Here is a 20,871-nt window from a genome sequence, read left to right on the forward strand (position 1 = left end):
TTAACCTCTCTCAATTTGCGGTCCAACTACCCAAGTATACCCCAGTGGCTACTCTACACCATTTAGACGTCAGAGATGTGGTCTCGAAGTCACAAGTGGTTCAACGAGGACCTGACCAGAATCCTGCGGAACCTTGGTGGAGCCAACTACAGATAGGAGGCGAAGATACCCCCAAGGAACAGGTGGAAGGAGTCATCCAGGTGGCTAAGAAATATCAAGAAGCTTACAGCAAGTTCCCCACAGACTTTGGCAGGACTACCATGATCAAACATAGGATTCTCACTGGGGACAATCCACCCATTAAAGAGAGACATCGCCCTGTGGCTCCTGGGATGTATGAGACCATCAAGAAAATACTCGTGGAGATGAAGGAGGCCGATGTCATCCAGGAAAGCCAGAGTTCTTGGGCTGCACCCTTGGTCCTGGTGAAAAAAAAAGATGCAACTATCCGCTTTTGCGTGGATTACCGGAAGTTGAACATCATAACGCATAAGGATGCCTATCCTCTTTCTCGCATCGAAGAATCCTTGACTGCATTGGGGTCGGCCGTTTTCTTTTCCACACTGAATCTGACGAGCGGCTGCTGGCAGGTACCAATGGCAGAAGAAGATTGAGAGAAGACCGCATTTGTGACCCCTATGGGTCTCTTCGAGTTCAAAAGTATGCCCTTTGGACTGTGTAATGCACCAGCTTCTTTCAAACGCTTAATGGAGCGATGCTTGAGGCGCCTTAACTTCCTGAGTGTTCTGTTGTATTTAGATGACGTCGTCGTCTATTCTTGGACATATCAGGAACACCTGGATCACCTGAAAGAAGTTTTCAAAGTCCTTATCCAACATGGACTCAAGGTTAAACCTTCCAAATGTCACTTGCTAAAGCCACAAGTACACTGTCTGGGACATGTCGTTAGTGCTCAAGGAGTCCAGCCTGATCCAGACAAAGTGAGTGCTGTGAAAGAGTGGCCTACACCCAGGACGGTGCGAGACGTCCGAAGTTTCCTGAGATTTGCTGGATATTATAGGCACTTCATCCCTCATTTTGCTCAAATTGCTGGACCCTTAACAGAATTACTGCCCGGGATAATTTTAATTGGAGGCTCCCTATACAGTGGGCTGAGGAACAAGAAGATGCCTTTCGAGCCCTGAAGTACCTCCTCAGGGAACCCCCCATTTTGGCGTATTCTGATTACAGCCTGCCGTTCCGTTTGTACACAGACGCTAGCTTTGAAGGTCTGGGGGCGGTCTTATCTCAAGTTCAAGATGGCAGAGGGAGGGTGATTGCCTATGCCAGCCGGCATCTCCGAGGTGCTGAGAAGAATGATGCCAACTATAGCTCCTTCAAGCTGGAACTCCTAGCCCTGGTCTGGGCCATTACTGAGAAGTTTAAGGATTACTTGGCTGCTACCCCCTTCACGGTCTACACTGACAACAACCCCTTGGCCCATTTGAACACTGCTAAGTTGGGAGCTCTGGAACAGCGTTGGGCCTCTCGGTTGGCCAACTATGATTTCAACATCAAGTATCGTAGTACAAAAACCAATGTTAATGCGGATGTACTTTCTCGTATGGCCCCGGGAGAAGCACCTCCTGCTGAGGAAGTGTGGGAAGATGTGGAAATGCCTCCCTTCTACTGAAGGATCGTGAGCCAGAGTGCTCTAACTGGAAGACACTTCAGGATGAAAGCCGGGTTATCGGGGACCTCCTAGACTATTGCCTCCACAAGAAAGTGCCCACTCGGGTGCGCAAGGCCCACGGGGATTTCGAATTGAAGTGGCTATGGCGGCAGAGGAATCGCCTATTCCTGCACAAGGGGCTGGTCTACCGAAATTCCCTGGACCCAGTCTCCGGCGACCGCATACACCAGATTGTGGTTCCCAGAAGACATGCAGCCATGGTCCTGAACGCCTATCATGATCAATCCAGACACTTCGGGGTCCATAAGACAAAAATCACCGTCAGAAGGTGATTCTACTGGATTGGGATGCGGGGAGACATCGAGAAATGGTGTGCTGAGTGCTCCGTGTGCAACGTGACAAAGAACCCCCGGAGGGACACAAGGGCCCCTTTACATCCCATCTGTACAGAAAGGCTGAATCAAATTGTTGCCTTGGATCATGTAAAGCTGGCCCCCACTCAATCTGGCTATTGTCATGCTCTAACCATGGTGGTTCATTATTCTAAGTGGGTGGTCGTGGTCCCTGTCAAGGATCTTACCGCCAAGACTGCTGCTCAGCTCTTCTATCGACACTGGATCCAACCTCTGGGGTGTCCCGAATCAGTCCTCACGGATCGGGGAACCACCTTTGAAGCCCAGTTGTTCCAGGAACTTTGCCGTTTGCATGATTGCAAGAAGCACCGTACGACGGCCTACCATCCCCAAGGGAATGGGCTCTGCGAGAGGATCAATCAAGTGTTCATCCAAATGCTTAGAGCTGCCTCTGTTTCAAAGCACGATGAGTGGCCCCAGTTGTTGCCTGAACTCCTAGAGATTTACAACAACACTGTCCACTGCTCTACGGGGTACATGCCTTTTTTCCTGATGATGGGCCGACACGGGCACCTTTCAACAAATCTTCTCCTCAGGTTTCCCAAGGTTGGGTGTCAGAGCATCAACGAAGAATTGAGGAAGCCAAAGACATTGTTGAGAAGAAAATGGATGAATGTTACGCCTAGCGCTCCGGGTCCCCGCTCCTCCCCGGAGCGCTCACGGCGTCTTTCTCCCTGCAGCTCCCCGGTCGGTCCCGCTGACCGGGAGCGCTGCACTGTCATGGCCGTTGGGGATGCGATTCGCACAGCGGGACGCGCCCGCTCGCGAATCGCATCCCAGGTCACTTACCCGTTCCCGTCCCCTGCTGTCATGTGCTGGCGCGCGCGGCTCCGCTCTCTAGGGCGCGCGCGCGCCAGCTCCCTGAGACTTAAAGGGCCAGTGCACCAATGATTGGTGCCTGGTCCAATTAGCTTAATTGGCTTCCATCTGCTCCCTGCCTTTATCTGACCTCCTCCCATGCACTCCCTTGCCGGATCTTGTTGCCCTTGTGCCTAGTGAAAGCGTTTTGTGTGTCTAAAGCCTGTGTACCAGAACTTCTGCTATCCACCCTGACTACGAACCTTGCCGCCTGCCCCCGACCTCCTGCTACGTCCGACCTTGCTTCTGTCTACTCCCTTGTACCTCGCCTATCATCAGCAGTCAGAGAGGTGAGCCGTTGCTAGTGGATACGACCTGGTCACTACCGCCGCAGCAAGACCATCCCGCTTTGCGGCGGGCTCTGGTGAAAACCAGTAGTGACTTAGAACCGGTCCACTAGCGCGGTCCTCGCCAATCCCTCTCTGGCACAGAGGATCCACTACCTGCCAGCCGGCATCGTGACAATGAAGTTCACGAACGCCAACAGAAAGATTACAATCGACATGCTTCGGCTCAGCCCTTGCAGCTTGGAGATAAAGTGTGGCTCAGAAAATTTCCTAGAACCCATAAATTGGACTCCTTGTGGGAAACGGAGCCATACACCATTACTGCAGTCCCTTATCCTGAGACGGACATGTACGAGATACAGAAAGACTGATTCGAGCCACAGGTGGTCCACAGGAATAGGATAAAAGTGTGCCTGAAAGATGTGCTTGGCCCATCTCCTCCTACTCCTTCAGCTCTTCCTGCTACTTCTACTCCACCTCCAACAAGGCCAGTGAGAGAATATGTGCCGGGAGAAGGAATTCATCCCACTATGGACATTCCTTTGTTCCCATCTCAGCAGCCTACCATGTATTGGGGTATACCGTTCCCACCTCCATCCAGCCAGCCGCCACTGGTTGCTCCACCCAAACAGTTTGCCGGTAGCCGTTTTGCCTAGGCAGTTGCCAGTAGTTGTTACTCCTTGTCAACCACCATTGGTTGCTACACCCAACATCAGTCCTGCTCCAGTGACTGCTCCAGATATTGATGCCACTACTCCACCTGTCTTCAGAGAACCCCCCAGTCCAACCAAAGATATTGCTTCTGTTTCCAGCCCTCCAGCTGGTCCCTCGGGGACTGAAGTTCATGAAGAATCCCTAAGTGAAGGAACTCCTGATGACTCGGAGGTGGTGTTGCGGCGGTCTCAAAGGACTACAAAGAGCAAATTACCCATAAGGTACCATGACTCACATTTGGTACCTGCACATATAGTACCTTTGATAACCCACTTCAATGCTCTGCCAATCACTTTTCAGTACCCTAAATTACTCACTTAAATGTACTACCTCAAGTTTCTCTAGTACATACACCAAAATAAATATCTCACTTAAGTAATGCTTAGGAATTGTAACATATTGATACCCAATTCCTGCCACTGTTAGGTACACTTCTTCTTCTCCTTCATTGCTTGTGTGAGATGCTCTGCCTGGCCGGTAGGTGCTCTTGCAAATGTAGAATTAAACACGTAATTCTTAAAGTAATCTAGGTAGGTTATGTAAAGTGCTCTAGGGATAAGTAGCATGTAGCTGATAGACCCTAGCAGCCACCCTTACTGTGACCTAGCTTCCGGCTAGCCATTTTACCTTTCGTGTACTAACAGGTAACTTATTGTTGGCGAATAAAATGTGTGAGATAATAAAAATGTCTAGTCAAGTTGAAACTAAACGTATATAGAGCTGTACTAATATTCAGTTTAGCCTCATAAAAATGTGTAGAGAGCTAATAAAATGTCTTAGGAGCTAGCAACTACATGTCAAATAGCTGCCTAATTGTCTAGTTGTTACGCCTAGCGCTCCGGGTCCCCGCTCCTCCCCGGAGCGCGTACGGCGTCTCTCTCTCCGCAGCGCCCCGGTCGGTCCCGCTGACCGGGAGCGCTGCACTGTCATGGCCGTCGGGGATGCGATTCGCACAGCGGGACGCGCCCGCTCGCGAATCGCATCCCAGGTCACTTACCCGTTCCCGTCCCCTGCTGTCATGTGCTGGCGCGCGCGGCTCCGCTCTCTAGGGCGCGCGCGCGCCAGCTCCCTGAGACTTAAAGGGCCAGTGCACCAATGATTGGTGCCTGGCCCAATTAGCTTAATTGGCTTCCATCTGCTCCCTGCCTTTATCTGACCTCCTCCCATGCACTCCCTTGCCGGATCTTGTTGCCTTGTGCCAGTGAAAGCGTTTTGTGTGTCCAAAGCCTGTGTACCAGTACTTCTGCTATCCACCCTGACTACGAACCTTGCCGCCTGCCCCCGACCTTCTGCTACGTCCGACCTTGCTTCTGTCTACTCCCTTGTACCGCGCCTATCTTCAGCAGCCAGAGAGGTTGAGCCGTTGCTAGTGGATACGACCTGGTCACTACCGCCGCAGCAAGTCCATCCCGCTTTGCGGCGGGCTCTGGTGAAAACCAGTAGTGACTTAGAACCGGTCCACTAGCACGGTCCACGCCAATCCCTCTCTGGCACAGAGGATCCACCTCCTGCCAGCCGGCATCGTGACAGTAGATCCGGCCATGGATCCCGCTGAAGTTCCTCTGCCTGTTGTCGCCGACCTCCCCACACTGGTCGCCCAGCAAGCCCGACAGATTGCCCAACAAGATCACCAGCTGTCGTACTTGACCACCATGACTCAGCAACTCCAGTCGCAGCTACAGCAGATTCAGTCTCAGCTACAGCAGCAGCAACCATCTCCTCCGCCAGCTCCTGCACCTCTTCCGCAGCGAGTGGCCACTCCTAGCCTCCGCCTGTCCTTGCCGGACAAATTTAATGGGGACTCTAAGTTTTGCCGTGGCTTTCTTTCGCAATGTTCCCTGCATTTGGAGATGATGTCGGATCAGTTTCCTACTGAAAGGTCTAAGGTGGCTTTCGTAGTCAGCCTTCTGTCTGGAAAAGCCCTGTCATGGGCCACACCGCTCTGGGACCGCAATGACCCCGTCACTGCCTCTGTACACTCCTTCTTCTCGGAAATTCGAAGTGTCTTTGAGGAACCTGCCCGAGCCTCTTCTGCTGAGACTGCCCTGTTGAACCTGGTCCAGGGTAATTCTTCCGTTGGCGAGTACGCCATACAATTCCGTACTCTTGCTTCTGAACTTTCCTGGAATAATGAGGCCCTCTGCGCGACCTTTAAAAAAGGCCTATCCAGCAACATTAAAGATGTTCTGGCCGCACGAGATACTCCTACCAACCTGCATGAACTCATTCATCTAGCCACTCGCATTGACATGCGTTTTTCTGAGAGGCATCAAGAGCTCCGCCAGGAAAAAGACTTAGATCTCTGGACACCTCTCCCACAGTCTCCATTGCAATCTGCGCCTAGGCCTCCCGCCGAGGAGGCCATGCAAGTGGATCGGTCTCGCCTGACCCTGGAAGAGAGGAATCGCCGTAAGGAAGAGAATCTTTGTCTGTACTGTGCCAGTACCGAACATTTTTTGGTGGATTGCCCCATCCGTCCTCCACGTCTGGGAAACGCACGCTCGCACCCAGCTCTCGTGGGTGTGGCGTCTCTTGATGCTAAGTCGGCTTCTCCACGTCTCACGGTGCCTGTACGGATTTCTTCTTCAGCCAGCTCTTCCCTCTCAGCCGTGGCCTGCCTGGACTCTGGTGCCTCTGGGAATTTTATTCGGGAGTCCTTGGTGAATAAATTCCGCATCCCGGTGACCCGTCTTGTCAAGCCACTCCACATTTCCGCGGTCAACGGAGCCAGGTTGGATTGCACCGTGCGTTTCCGCACGAAGCCCCTCCTAATGTGCATCGGACCTCATCATGAGAAAATTGAGTTTTTGGTCCTCCCCAATTGCACTTCTGAAGTTCTCCTTGGACTACCCTGGCTTCTACACCATTCCCCAACCCTGGATTGGTCCACAGGGGAGATCAAGAGCTGGGGTACCTCTTGCTTCAAGGACTGCCTTAAACCGGTTACCAGTACTCCCTGCCGTGACCCTGTGGTTCCTCCTGTATCCGGTCTCCCTAAGGTCGTTATGGACTCTGCCCGCCTTAAGAAGTGCCTCTCCCCCCCTCCCAGTCCAGTCAGGCAAGCCTCGGTGCCTCCTCATGGCCCTCGTCCTGGTGTCACACTGCCCCGTGCCAGGCCTCGCCCTCTGCCCTCCCTCCCCATTCCCACTCCTGCTGTACTGCCTGCCGTTGAGGAATCCCTCCATCCTTTCCCGGTGTCCTCATCCCAGGGGAGGCAGTTACCGGACAAAGAGAAGGGGAGACCTAAGGGGGGGGGTACTGTTACGCCTAGCGCTCCGGGTCCCCGCTCCTCCCCGGAGCGCGTACGGCGTCTCTCTCTCCGCAGCGCCCCGGTCGGTCCCGCTGACCGGGAGCGCTGCACTGTCATGGCCGTCGGGGATGCGATTCGCACAGCGGGACGCGCCCGCTCGCGAATCGCATCCCAGGTCACTTACCCGTTCCCGTCCCCTGCAGTCATGTGCTGGCGCGCGCGGCTCCGCTCTCTAGGGCGCGCGCGCGCCAGCTCCCTGAGACTTAAAGGGCCAGTGCACCAATGATTGGTGCCTGGCCCAATTAGCTTAATTGGCTTCCATCTGCTCCCTGCCTTTATCTGACCTCCTCCCATGCACTCCCTTGCCGGATCTTGTTGCCTTGTGCCAGTGAAAGCGTTTTGTGTGTCCAAAGCCTGTGTACCAGTACTTCTGCTATCCACCCTGACTACGAACCTTGCCGCCTGCCCCCGACCTTCTGCTACGTCCGACCTTGCTTCTGTCTACTCCCTTGTACCGCGCCTATCTTCAGCAGCCAGAGAGGTTGAGCCGTTGCTAGTGGATACGACCTGGTCACTACCGCCGCAGCAAGTCCATCCCGCTTTGCGGCGGGCTCTGGTGAAAACCAGTAGTGACTTAGAACCGGTCCACTAGCACGGTCCACGCCAATCCCTCTCTGGCACAGAGGATCCACCTCCTGCCAGCCGGCATCGTGACACTAGTAAGCTTTACAGTGTATCATAAGGTTAATAGAATGTCTAAGAAGCTAGAAACTAAAGGATAGATAGCTTCCTTAATGTCTAGATAGCACTAATGTCTAGATAGCATTGATGTCTAGATAGTACCAATGTCTAGATAGATTTCTAATTGTCTAGTTCAGATACTAGCAAAAGTATCAGAGAATGTAAATGTGTTCCATGTTTACTTAGGATGTATAGCAAATGCAAATTTATAAATCATCCTGTTCTAGTCCTAGTCCCTCTGTCTTAGGGGACAGGTGTCGAGGTCGACTTATAAGTAATGGGGTTTGCGGTGTCCCGGTACCGTATCCTGTCCGGTACCTTTGTATATAGGTCCCCTTAGCCAGAGTCCCTAGGACGTCGGGGTCCTTATTGTTTAGTTCACCCCTAGTCACCTCTCATCCAGATAGTAATTATCCAGTAACCATTTGGGATTTGTATCTATAGGATTGTATAAATGTAAATAAATAGTTTATTACCTTTCCATAGCGTAGCAGGACCTGCGGGTCACGTGATCAGGTGAACTCTATGGTTTTGTGCTTCAGGACCTTTGGAGGCCCCTATGACGTATATCTCCCATCACTCCTTGTAACGGTGAGTGACAGTTAATTGGACCAGTGAAAGCGGCCCTGCCCCTGCCCATATAAGGGAGTGGCGGCCATTGCTCTCTTTTTTTGCTCCTGCGCTCCTGACGAGGAAGGACCTATACAGCTATCTCCCGCAGTGAGTTAGGCCCGAGCCTTGTGGCAACAGCTGATCAATTCTAAATTGAGAGTGTATCAATCCCTAAGCACTCTGCAAGATCACCGGACCTTATCTATCCCGTAAATCCGGACGGATCTGCAAAATTTCCCCAAATTCAGAGACTGTATCTAAAGTCAAGGTCCGCAGCAACTGTCAGTCACTGCACTATATAGAGACTGTATTCTTGAGACTGCTATTGTGCATTGGATGTACCGCAAGCCGTTCAGTAAAATTATCCAAGTTCAAGTACCTTGTGGACCTTCAGTCATTTTATACATGCACCTATCGTTACTGGGAAGGGCGGCGATAGGCCGGAAAATTACCTCAGCATACTAGCCCACAACCTGGTGTCACGAACTATAGGGTTAACATTAACCCCTCATCTACCGAAACAATACCCCAACTACCATACACCCCCCAAGGCATACCACACTTGAAAACATGGCAACTCACTAGGGCTCGTGTCACTATAGCTGGGTGTCGACTCTCCAGCAGCTAATTCAGCCAGGTCCCTGATGCTCTCTTGCTCCGCTAGAGAAAGATCTTTAACAGGAGAAAAACCAGGGGGTCCTATTGTACACGGGGAACTACTTTCATGACTGATGTGTAAGTTTTGGGGGTGGATGGTGAAAAACTTGTGTGAATTAACCCATCTAATAGCATTAAATAAATCAATCTCAAAAGTGGCAAAGTCAAACTCTTCCATGATCCAATAATTGAGACCTTTTGACAGTGATTGGACTACATTAGCAGGGAGGGGCTGTCAGAAATATTCACTACAATATTATCCTCATTTAATCTTTCCACGAGCCCCCTTTCCGTTTTGGCACATATCTGCCTCTTGGCCTACCTCTTACGTACTGAGGCACTTTGGATTATGCACTTAGATGTGCAAGGCCCGCTTGATAATGATAGGATTGATATGTCCCCTTTTTTATGATTTATTTTTCAGTATAGAACTTTGTTATGTATTCAGCATAATTACCACTTAGTAATATTTTTTATTCTTACCTTTGTTTGCCTTGTATATTCTGAAGTGGATATTTTGGGTAAATCACCTGAGATGGTCACATGACTTGCTGATTGACTTCTACACTATTTCATACACACAGCGCAATGATGTAAGGCCGGAAGAAACGCACCTTGTGCGAAACCGCTGGCAGTCGCCTCTGAGCGCCCACGCACTTCTGCGGTCCTGGCCCCCCGGCTGATCCGAAAAGGAGCTTTGAGTCTTATACCGAGCAGTGAGTGCAGGATATTTCAGTGTTGCTACTATATACAGTTTATGCTAAGGTATATTCCTATATCATGTCCGAGCACCTCCGGTGGCTCATTCATGTTGTTGTTACCTGCCGCACTGTTACATGCCATTCTCACCTGTGTATCGCTATTGGTTGCTTAGCTAGGGACTAAGACACGTCACTAAGATTAACACTGAGGAATTAGAACTATTAACATTAAGAGAAAAATATTATATACTGTGGATAAGTGAGGCATGCCTGGATAATAGCTTTGACTGAACAGTTAATTGGCAGTGTTACAGTCTGTTCAGTAATGATCATAGGAAAAGAAATCTGTGAAACAGAAATCTGCAGGTCCAGCTTAACAAAAAGGATTTTGACAATAATAATAAATGATCAGCTTGTACAGGATCCACCTAGTGAGGTAAACCATGGGGTAAGTCTAATTATAACCAACAGGCCAGACAGAATATGTAAAATAAAGGTAGGAGGCCACCTAGTGACTGCAATATAATAAGGGAGATTTATCAAAACCTGTTCAGAAGAAAAGCTGACCAGATCAGATCAGAATCAGATTGCTTCTTTTATTTTTTCTGAGGCCTTTTTTTTTTTTTTTATTAAAAAAAGCACTGTTATTGGTAGCTATGGGCCACTTTCTATCTTTTCCTCTGCACATGTTTTCATAAATCTCCTCCAAAAAGTTTTTAGTTTATCTTTAATAAAATGTGTACCGTAGTAGCAGAGCTACAAAAGTACAAAACTTCAGGAAGGAACTAAGTAAACACCTTAGTGGCATAAACTGAAATAATGTCTCCCAAACAAAGTACACACATTAACTGGGACACTTTTCAAAGCATCCTAAATAGGCCATATACACAACATATGAGCAGGGACATTACTAGCATCGGGCATGGGCTGACTCACCTGGTCTTTAGTCTGGTGCCCTGGATCTCCAAGCGAATCTCTGGATTAGGGGAGGCAGTGAAGCAGAATGGCGAATAGGAGCTGTCGTCTTCCTGCCCCACTATTCACTCTTATAGTCTACAGTCACTTTAGGCCTGTAGCCTAACAGCTGCCCAGGGATACAGTTTCTCACAGGCTGGAGGCCTAAAACAAGATAAAGAAGGTTCCCTTCAGTTATAATCACTAGATTCTTGAGGTGGGACTTTGATCCAGGAATTTATTCCAATTGCCAGACTTTAAGTCAGGATGGAACGGTTACCCCTAAAATGAGGAAAATTATCTTCTGTGTTTTTTTTTTTTTTTGGATTATTAACTGTGTAACTATATATTTATTGCGAGAACCAGGACTTGGTGACTATTGTTTGCTAGCGGAATTGTTAGTACAGAGGCAAAAGGGATGTTATTACTAACTAGGGGCACAGGGAGGCATTATTACAATGTAAGACACAGGGGGCATTAGTAGAAAATTTAGGGTCATGGGGTGTGCATTATTAGTGTATGGGGCACAGGGTCAGTATTACTATATGGGGCACAGGAGGCATTAGTACTATGTGGGGGCACAGATGCTAGTGGTAATGGTAATAAATCCTAACTCAGTACACACATATTGGTAATATCTTCACCTGTAAGTACAGCAATGGTCCATTAGGTTCCTCACCTCCCTGCTATACCCCGTGGCATCCTGTTTCGGCAGGATGCCAAACCTGTTTTACTGGTTCTTTGGTGACAACCTGGTTAACGCCTAGTTGTTTGCCAGGAACACTTTCGGTCCCTGAGTAGCTTCGGCGAAAGGGGACATCGTACCTGGAACCTTGCAGGTGCCTTTTGGCCTGGAGGCGAAGGGTTTGGTTTGTTGTATCCTCCTAAATCCACTCCACATACACTGAAAATAAGTGCAAGACACCTTGCTACTAATCTAGATAAAGTGCATAATATGCAAATGTATAAGGTGCCTATTGCTTACCCATGATAGCACTTCTCTGTACCCCAACGCCGTTTCATATCCTTTCTCAAGGGGCCGTTGCTGTCTACCACCTCCTTTATATGTCTATTTATATCCCTGACCCGGAAATAGATGGACTGCGTGAGCGGTCATTGCGGCGCCGCAATTGTGATCCCCTGCCCCACTTCTGGCTCCTTCGCCAGAGTGCGCAGGCCCGGTGAGATACATCACCGGGCATGCGCACCTGGTTCCAGAGACCGGAGCTTCACAGGGTAGCTAGGCAACGGATGCCGTGTCGGCGCACTAGAGCGCCCACACAGTACATGAATGGAAATATTTGTACAGCAATCATAACCTTGCACATAAGGTAACATTTTTTAAGTGCTAGTGCTCCCAAATATATTACAAAGCAATAGGACAATAATATGAACTATATTTAAGCTAAACGAGCATAAGGGTTTTGATACCAATAATACGATGTTTACAGTGTTAGTGCAATATGCCAATATCAATAATTTATACACAATTACAGACTTGGGTGATGAACAAGAAGTATTTACATATTTATACATTTGATAGTAATACTCAAACACTATTCTCAAGTGCCAAGTATAATTAAGAACATACCATATTCAATTAAAATTACATACAACTATACCAATTCGGTCCAGTTGTGAATTATATTTTTAGAAAAAAGATGTAGGTATGCATAAATCCTGCATATATTTACAAATATTATCATGACATAATATATGCATGGATTAACAAGACCCAATAATGCTGTGACTAGTGTATGGATGTGTATGGATTGGTGTATTAAATTAAGTGTGTTGGATTGAGTTGCTGTATTTAAAGGAAGGGGGGGGGGGGAGAAGAGAAAAAATAAATAAAGAAAAAATAAAAGGGGTGGGGAGAAGAGGGCGAGGGAAGAAAAAAAGAGAAAAATGAAGGGAGGAAGGAGGGGCGGGGAGGGAAAAAGGGGGGAAGGAGGGAAAATATGGAGGAAAAACATGGTCCCTGCTAAGTTAAAGTGTATTATTATAAGTGCCAATTCAATACCACAAACAATTGAGTGAAAAAATGTGAATCAAAGTGCAGTATAAAATATAATTTACATACATAAAATTATATAATAAATTAAGTGCCAATCCAAAAAAATCTTTGTGAAGGTATACTTTGAATAAATATATATAATAACCAGGACTGTATTGCTACAGTCATGGTTAAGTGTCAGAAAATAACATGCCGTGTAATAAAATAAATTGTTTGATATAAAATATGTGAAAATGCTGTGCGAGAAAATGATACCTGCTAAGAGGTATATAAGATATGTGAATATGCCTTGCGTGAAAATGATACCTGCTAAGAGGTATAAGAAAAAAATATATATATCTATTGTGTGTGGAACCAACAAAAAATAATATCTCTAGCCCCTTTCCACCCAATCCCTCGTACTATTATATTTTCTTTTTCCAGGTAGAGTGTGGATCCCCCTATGCTCGCTGAGATGCATAGATTGCGGCAAATAAATAGAGATCCGGATATTTCAGATAGTGATATTCATCCTATTCATGGTGATATGGTAAAAACTTTAAAACTGACAAAAAAAGGAGAAAAACAAAAGAGGAGAGACACAGTTAAAAATAGCTAATGGATAGACTTCACAAAAAAGCGGAGAAGGATAATTGCTCGTTCAAACCTACGGGATTTATTGTGCCCAATTCACAATCCACAATCTCGACTCTTTTTGGGCTAACACCTTTTTTACATTACCTCCTCTATGCCCTGTATTTTTAGACTAGAGGGGTCACAGTTATGGGCCTCTTTTGAAATGCCTCAGTAGCGTTTTCAATGTGGAACAATCTTGAACACCTTTTGCCGCCAGTACATCTCTTATATGCTCCCTTACTCTAATTTTGAGAGGTCTTGATGTTGATCCTATGTAGATTTTGGAGCAGTTGCCAGTTGCTTAGTAGATTACATTTTGCGTTGTGCAAGAGATGTACTGGCGGATGGTATAGTCACGTGATCCGTCAGCTGACTTAAAAGTACTACTTCTTGTGACATTGGCACATGCGACACACTCTCCGCATGGATAGCAGCCAATTCTTGGGGTGTGGTTACCAAAAGGGGACTGAGTTTTGGCTACATAGTGACTTCTCACTAAATGGTCCCTCAAGTTTCTACTTCTCTTTGCTGTGAATGATGCGCTTTCTGGGATTATCATAGACAGAGTGTGTTATTAATACCCCACAGTGTTTTTGTATCGCTGCTCTCATGGAGTTCCATTGACAATTATAAGTGGAGATGAATCTTATGGTGTCATTTTTTTTGTTGTGTTGGTCTGTTGTTTTTGGAGGAGATATTTTCTTAATTGGTGTTTGGCTCTATTGTAACCCTTTTTTATGCACCTATTACTATATCCCCTTTACTGAAAACGCTCCGTCAAATCATGACATTGCTCCTCAAATTTACTTTCTGAGGAGCAAATTCTTCTCATTCTCAAAAATTGCCCTGTAGGTATTGCTCGTACTGTGGATGGAATATGCGATGATGATGCGTGTAACAGGGAACTTGTGGATGTTTTTTTTCGGAAAACATCAGTGGAGAGAGTGCCATCAGATTGTTTCTCGATTTTCAAATCCAAAAATTCTACCTGTTGTTGGCTACATGTGTGCGTCAATCTGACATTGATGTTATTAAAGTTAAGTGATGTCATGAATGTTTCTAGCCCAGACACGGACCCCTGCCAAATAAAGAGGATATCATCGATATACCTCATCCAGCACTGCACATTGTCTGTTCTGGGCCCCGCCGCACTGCAGGACCTCCTGCTCCCAGTATCCCAGGAAGAGGCCTGCGTACGACGGGGCACAGGCTGCTCCCATGGCAGTGCCGCGTGTTTGTAAGTAAAAGTTGTCTTTGAAAGTAAAAAAATTATGTGTTAATACAAAATCCATGAGTCGTACCAATAATTGGCAGAGGTCCGTGTCTAGGGAGCTACCTTCTAAGAAAAATTGGATGGCTTTTAAGCCATCAGCATGGCCAATACAGGTGTAAAGGGATTCTATATATGCAGTAACTAACCACATGTCATCCTCTAACGAGACCCCGTCTCGACTATGTCTCGACTATTGATTTTTAAATATACATCGATAAATTTGCAAGTGCAGTCGCACAGTCCGTCCATACCCGACACTATAGGAAGGCCGGGAGGATCAAGGGGGTCCTTGTGAATCTTGGGAATGAGATACAATGTTGGAACCTGCGGGTTCAAATTTATTAAACCATCTTTTTCTTTTTTGTGGCGATCCTTTTAAACTCTTCTGTTACTAATCGAGTAAATATGTCTACTGCCGGACAGATTGACAAAGGGGGGGAATGTCTTGGAACGTGGCAAAATAGATGAAATTTGCTTACCATGTCTGTCTGTGCTTTGTTCCTCTAATAGGTTTTATATGTTATGCAGTTTTACTTTGTGCCAGCCTAATATTTAAAATCAAAATACTCTAATACATTGGAGTACCAACTTTTGGGAAAGGTATGTGCTCTACTTTGCAACGTATTGAACATTGAGATGAGTATTTAATTCTATATAGATCATATGAAGATATTACAGTGGCACTCAACAGGTAAGGTTTTTCATGCTTTATTAATGAACAACATAAGGTGCAGGTTACAGTTCAAGCATCTCTGCATGTGGGCGCAGACACAGGTGTATTCAGCATGAGTCAACAGACCCTCCCCTCTCTCCAAACACCTGACCTAAAATACATTTTGTGCTTGTGATGTCAGGATGTGTTAAAAATAGAATTATTATGAGCATACCTTGGGATAATGTATACATGTGCACATACACTAAATGTGTAGATACATAAAGTGTGGTAGTGATATTAATAATTTACAGTGCCCATAAAAGTGTATAAAAATTCATTATTATAAAGTATTAAAACATCAGAGCTCAACACTTAAAAAAAAAAAGACTCCCCTATCTATATGGTCGTTCAGCCCTGCATTTTCCTGGGCTCTCCTTCTTAATATCCAACAAGATTCTAATTCTCTGAGCTTTTTTTCAATGTCTTGGTCATCCTGCAATTTTAGTCTTTGAACTCCCATAAGATAATACTTTAGTGTCACCCCCATGTTGTTCGTTTACATGTTTAATTAATCTTGTTGACCCTTTTTTTTTTTTTACTGACACGTGTTCCCTAAACTGTGTACACACAACTTTTTGTGCTCTCTAAATAAAAACGTTTGCAACTGCAAACTATGGCAAACTACAACAAATTACTATGTCAAACTACAACACATAAATACTAGAGATGGGCGAACTTTTGAAAAATTCGATTCGGCCGATTCGCCGAATTTTTAGAAAAAATTTGTTTCCATCAGAATTTATTTGCGGCGAATCTATATTAAAAACGGCTATTTCTGGCCTACAGAAAGCTTAGGGTTGTAGAACACTTTGCTGTGTTCTAACACGCATATGGAGTGTGTTGAGGTAGTGAAATAATACTGTTATTCAGAATAACATGCAGATTACTGGCATCACTTTTAGAATCACTGCCACAGAACGGCACAATGACAGAGCCTGGAGGTGGTATCAGTATGAGGAGACCATATAGTGGCTGAATGACACAGCGTGGAGGTTTTGGCAGCATGAAGAGACCATATAGTGGCTGAATGGCACAGCTTGGATGAGGCTGAAGCATAAGGAGACCATGTAGTGGCTGAATGACACAACATGGAGGTGTTGGCAGCATGAGGAGACCATATAATGGCTGAATGACACAGTGTGGAGGTGTTGGCAGCATGAGGAGACCATATAGTGACCACACAGTGTCTGAATGGCACAGCCTGGGGTTGGCAGCAGATGAGGAGACAATAGGGCCTTACAATCTCTAATAATAAAAGATGAATTTTGAAATTGCAATGAAGATGTATGGTACCTAGTGCTACCATAAACCTAAATAGGTAATGTCCTAGGCTCAGCAGTATCACTAAACCATGTAGTTGCTATATGACACATACAGGAGCAGGCAGCAGCATGAGTACACGAGGGATTCACAACCCCTTACATTAAAGGGGTACTCCGCCCCTAGACATCTTATCCCCTATCCAAAGGATAGGGGATAAGATGTCAGATCGCCGGGGTCCCGCTGCTGGGGACCCCGGGGATCGCTGCTGCAGCACCCCGCTATGATTACTGCACAGAGCGAGATTGCTCTGCACGTAATGACGGGCAATACAGGGGCCCGACCATCGTTACATCACGCCCCCACCCCTCGTGACATCACGGCCCGCCCCGTCAATACAAGTCTATGGGAGGGGGCGTGGAGGTCATCACGCCCCGTGCCATAGACTTGCATTAAGGGGACGGGCCGTGATGTCATGAGGGGCGGAGCCATGACGTCACGCTGCTCCAGCCCCTGTATCGCCCGTCATTACGTACAGAGCGAACTCGCTCTGTGCGGTAATGATGGCGGGGTGCCGCAGAGGCGATCCCCTGGGTCCCCAGCAGCGGGATCGCGGCGATCTAACATCTTATCCCCTATCCTTTGGATAGGGGATAAGATGCCAGGGACGGAGTACCCCTTTAAAAGGTGAATGTTGAAATCTCTATTGAAGATGAATGTTAGCTAATGCTACCATCCAAAAATGGCCCAAGCCCAGCAGCATCAGTAAGCCAAGTAGTTCCTTAAACACAGTCAGGAGCAGGCATCAGCAGTACACCCGAGGATTTCATAACCCCTTACATTGAACAATCAATGTTGAAATTTCTATTAAGCATGTATTTAGCTCGTGCTAAACATCCAAAAATTTAAGGCCCAAGCCCAGAAGAATCAGCAAGCCTAGAAATTCCTGAAAGACACAGGAGCAGTCAGGCGCGGGCATCAGCAGTACACCCAAGGGTTTCATAACCCCTTACATTGAAAGATCAATGTTGAATTCTGAATTAAGCATTTATGTTAGCTAGTTCTACCATAACATATATTGAGTTAATATCCCAGTCCAGGCAGCATCAGAAAATGATATATTGGCTGTATGACACAGCCTGAAGGTGGGGAAAGCATAAGGAGCCCATATAGTGTCTGAATGGTACAACCTAAAGGTGGCTGAATCATGAGAAGACCATATAGTGGCTGAATGACACAGCGTGGAGGTGTTGGCAGCAGCATGAGTAGACACTAGGCCTTCACAATCCCTAAGATTGAAAGTGGAATTCAGAAATTTCAACTGAAGATTTTGGATAGCTAGTGCTACCTACCATAACAACATTTTTATTCACAGACCCAGGCCCAGCAACAGTATCAGTAAACCATATATTGCCTGAATGACACTGCCTGGAGTTGGCAGAAGCATGAGTACACACCAGGGCTTCACAATCCCCAAGAAAAAACAGAATTTTTATTTTTCATTTAAAATGTAGATTTTGGATAGCTAGTGCTACCTACCATAACAACATTTTTATTCCCAGGCCCAGAAGCAGTATCCGTAAACCATATATTCCCTGAATGACACAGCCTGGAGTTGTCTGAAGCATGAGCACACACCAGGGCTTCACAATCCCCAAGAAAAAACACAAGAATTTTTTAAATTTAAAATGAAGATTTTTGATAGTTAGTGCTAACATAACAACATTTTCAGTCCCAGACCCAGCAGCATTATCAGTAAACCATATACGGTATTGCCTGAATGACACAGCCTGGAGTTGGCTGAAGCATGAGGCTACCATTTAAAGGGTACCTCTCATCAAAAAAACTTTTGATATATTATAGATTAATGTATGCAGAATAACTTTCCAATAGCATGTTATAAAAAAAATATGCTTCTTTCTATTTAATTTTCCACTTTGAAAAAATGACCACTAGGGGTCTCCCTACCAGTCATTTTCTATAGATTTCAGACTCATGCTGGAGTCCTAAATCTCAGACTGCAGCTGGGACACAGAAAAACTCACCACTGCTCACTGCCAGTTAACAGTGCTGAGCTTGTCTGTGTTCCAGCTGCAGTCTGAGATTTAGGACTCCAGCATGAGTCTGAAATCTATAAAAAAGGACTGGTAGGGAGACCCCTAGTGGTCATTTTTTCAAAGTGGAAAATTAAATAGAAAGAAGCATATTTTTTTTATAACATGCTATTGGAAAGTTATTCTGCATACATTAATCTATAATATATCAAAAGTTTTTTTGATGAGAGGTACCCTTTAAATGTATGATTTTTTTAAATTTAAATTTAAGATTTTGAAATTTAAGTTAATGGTTTTGAAATTGAACTTTTAACTCCCAGGTTTTAGTATCCCGGCCCCCAGCATGTGGGTACAAAGGGCCAAATCTAACAAGCCCCTACAAGGCTCATGTGGCCGTGAGATGTAAGCGCAACGTCTCCATTGCCCTGACCAGCCATTGTTTCCAAAATTTTTCGACAAGGCAAACCATGTGAAGAACAGTGTGATGCCGCCGTGCCCTGCACACATGGTATGCTGAAGTGCCACCTGAGCTGAGGACACGGTGGAGGATGAGGAGGCGGAGTCGCACACTATCACAGCACCAACGGGCTGACAGAGTGGAGCAGGAAGCATCATGAGTACATAAGAGGGGTTCACAACCCCTAAAATTAAAAAGTGAATGTTGAAATCTCTATTGAAGATGCATGTTAGGTAGTGCTACCATGCAAAAATGTAAGGCCCAAGCCAAGAAACATCAGTAAGCCAAGTAGTTCCTGAAAGACACAGTCAGGAAAAAGGCATCAGCAGTACACAAGAGTATTTAATAACCCCTATGATTGAAAGATCAATGTCAAAATCTCAATTAAGCATGTATGTAAGCTTGTGCTAAACATCCAAAAATGTAAGGCCCAAGCCCAGAAGCATCAGTAAGCCAAGTAGTTCCTGAAAGACACAGGAGCAGGCATCAGCAGTACACCAGAGGATTTCCTAACCCCCTTACATTAAAAGATCAATCTTGAAATCTCAATTAAGCATTTATGTTAGCTAGTGCTACCAGAACATATTTGGAGTTAATATCACATTCCCAGTAGCATCAGAAAATAATATATTGTCTGAATTACACAGCCTGGAGGTGGGGAAAGCACAAGGAGCCCATGTAGTGTCTGAATGGTACAGCCTGAAGGCGGCTGAAGTATGAGGAGATCCCAGGGCTTCACAAAAAATTGTCGGACTACCACCTAACATTCAAAATAATAAAATGATAGATATGTTCTCTGAAGAAAAGGATCCTTCATTAGATGACAATATGAGTATTGTGTGTTCCAGTGACATTAGCTTATCGGAGGAACAGGAAAACATGATACAACTTAATTCTGCAACTGAAGAACCACAACAAAGAATGAAAGACTTAACCACTTAAGGACCTAGGGCATATGGATACGCCTTGACGTCCTGGTACGTAACCGGAGTGACTGCTGATATCGATCAGCAGGCACCCCGCGCAAATGCCCAGGGGCGATCGGCGCAAATCGCAAGTGAATTCACACTTGCGATTTGCCCCGATTCTGGGTCATACGGGTCTATGGTGACCCGGAATTTAAGTGGGATTGCGGTTGTCTAAGACACCTACGATCCCCCTGAAGGGATAGGAGTGAGGTGGCAGGGGTGCCACCCCTCATATCCCTGCTATTGGTCTGCTATTGATAGTCAGAAGCGACGACCAATAGCAGATCGGGGGCGGGGGGGGGGGGTTAACTTTCGTTTTCCCCGTCCTGCCCACCCACAATAGGCGGGGCAGAACGGGGAAACGAAGGGGACTGAACGCCGACGTCCACTTACCGATCCGTAAGCAGCGGGCGACGGTGATCGGCGGGTGGCATGATGTGCGTCAGAAGAGGACGGCTCCCGGAATTCTACAGAAGCAGGTAAGTTGATCTGACAGACAGCTGTTTGGGCATGCTGGAATATGTAGTTTGGCAACAGCTGGAGGGCTGCAGTTTGAGACCACTATACAGTGGTCTCTAAACTATATCCCTCCAGATCTTGCAAAACTACAACTCCTAGCATGCCCACATACCTGTTTGCTGTCTGCGCATGCTGGGATTTGTAGTTTTGCAACATCTGGAGGTCCACAGTTT

At 46.4% G+C, this 20,871-nt stretch overlaps 1 protein-coding gene and 1 long non-coding RNA gene across 9 annotated transcripts in view; one reads left to right on the forward strand and one right to left on the reverse strand.

Annotated features, from left to right (window-relative positions):
• Window positions 1-20,871, forward strand: part of CTNND2 (catenin delta 2) — a 913,533-nt gene that overhangs the window by 264,821 nt on the left and 627,841 nt on the right. The window lies entirely within an intron of this gene.
• LOC130273404 (uncharacterized) overlaps window positions 1-20,871 on the reverse strand; it is a 68,329-nt gene that overhangs the window by 5,479 nt on the left and 41,979 nt on the right. For all 3 annotated transcript variants that reach the window (XR_008843984.1, XR_008843986.1, XR_008843985.1), the window contains exon 2: window positions 10,803-10,985. This is a non-coding gene — a long non-coding RNA (uncharacterized LOC130273404). The remainder of the gene's footprint in view (window positions 1-10,802; window positions 10,986-20,871) is intronic.

The sequence above is a fragment of the Hyla sarda genome, chromosome 5 (assembly GCF_029499605.1).
Source record: "Hyla sarda isolate aHylSar1 chromosome 5, aHylSar1.hap1, whole genome shotgun sequence".
Taxonomy (NCBI): Eukaryota; Metazoa; Chordata; class Amphibia; order Anura; family Hylidae; genus Hyla; species Hyla sarda.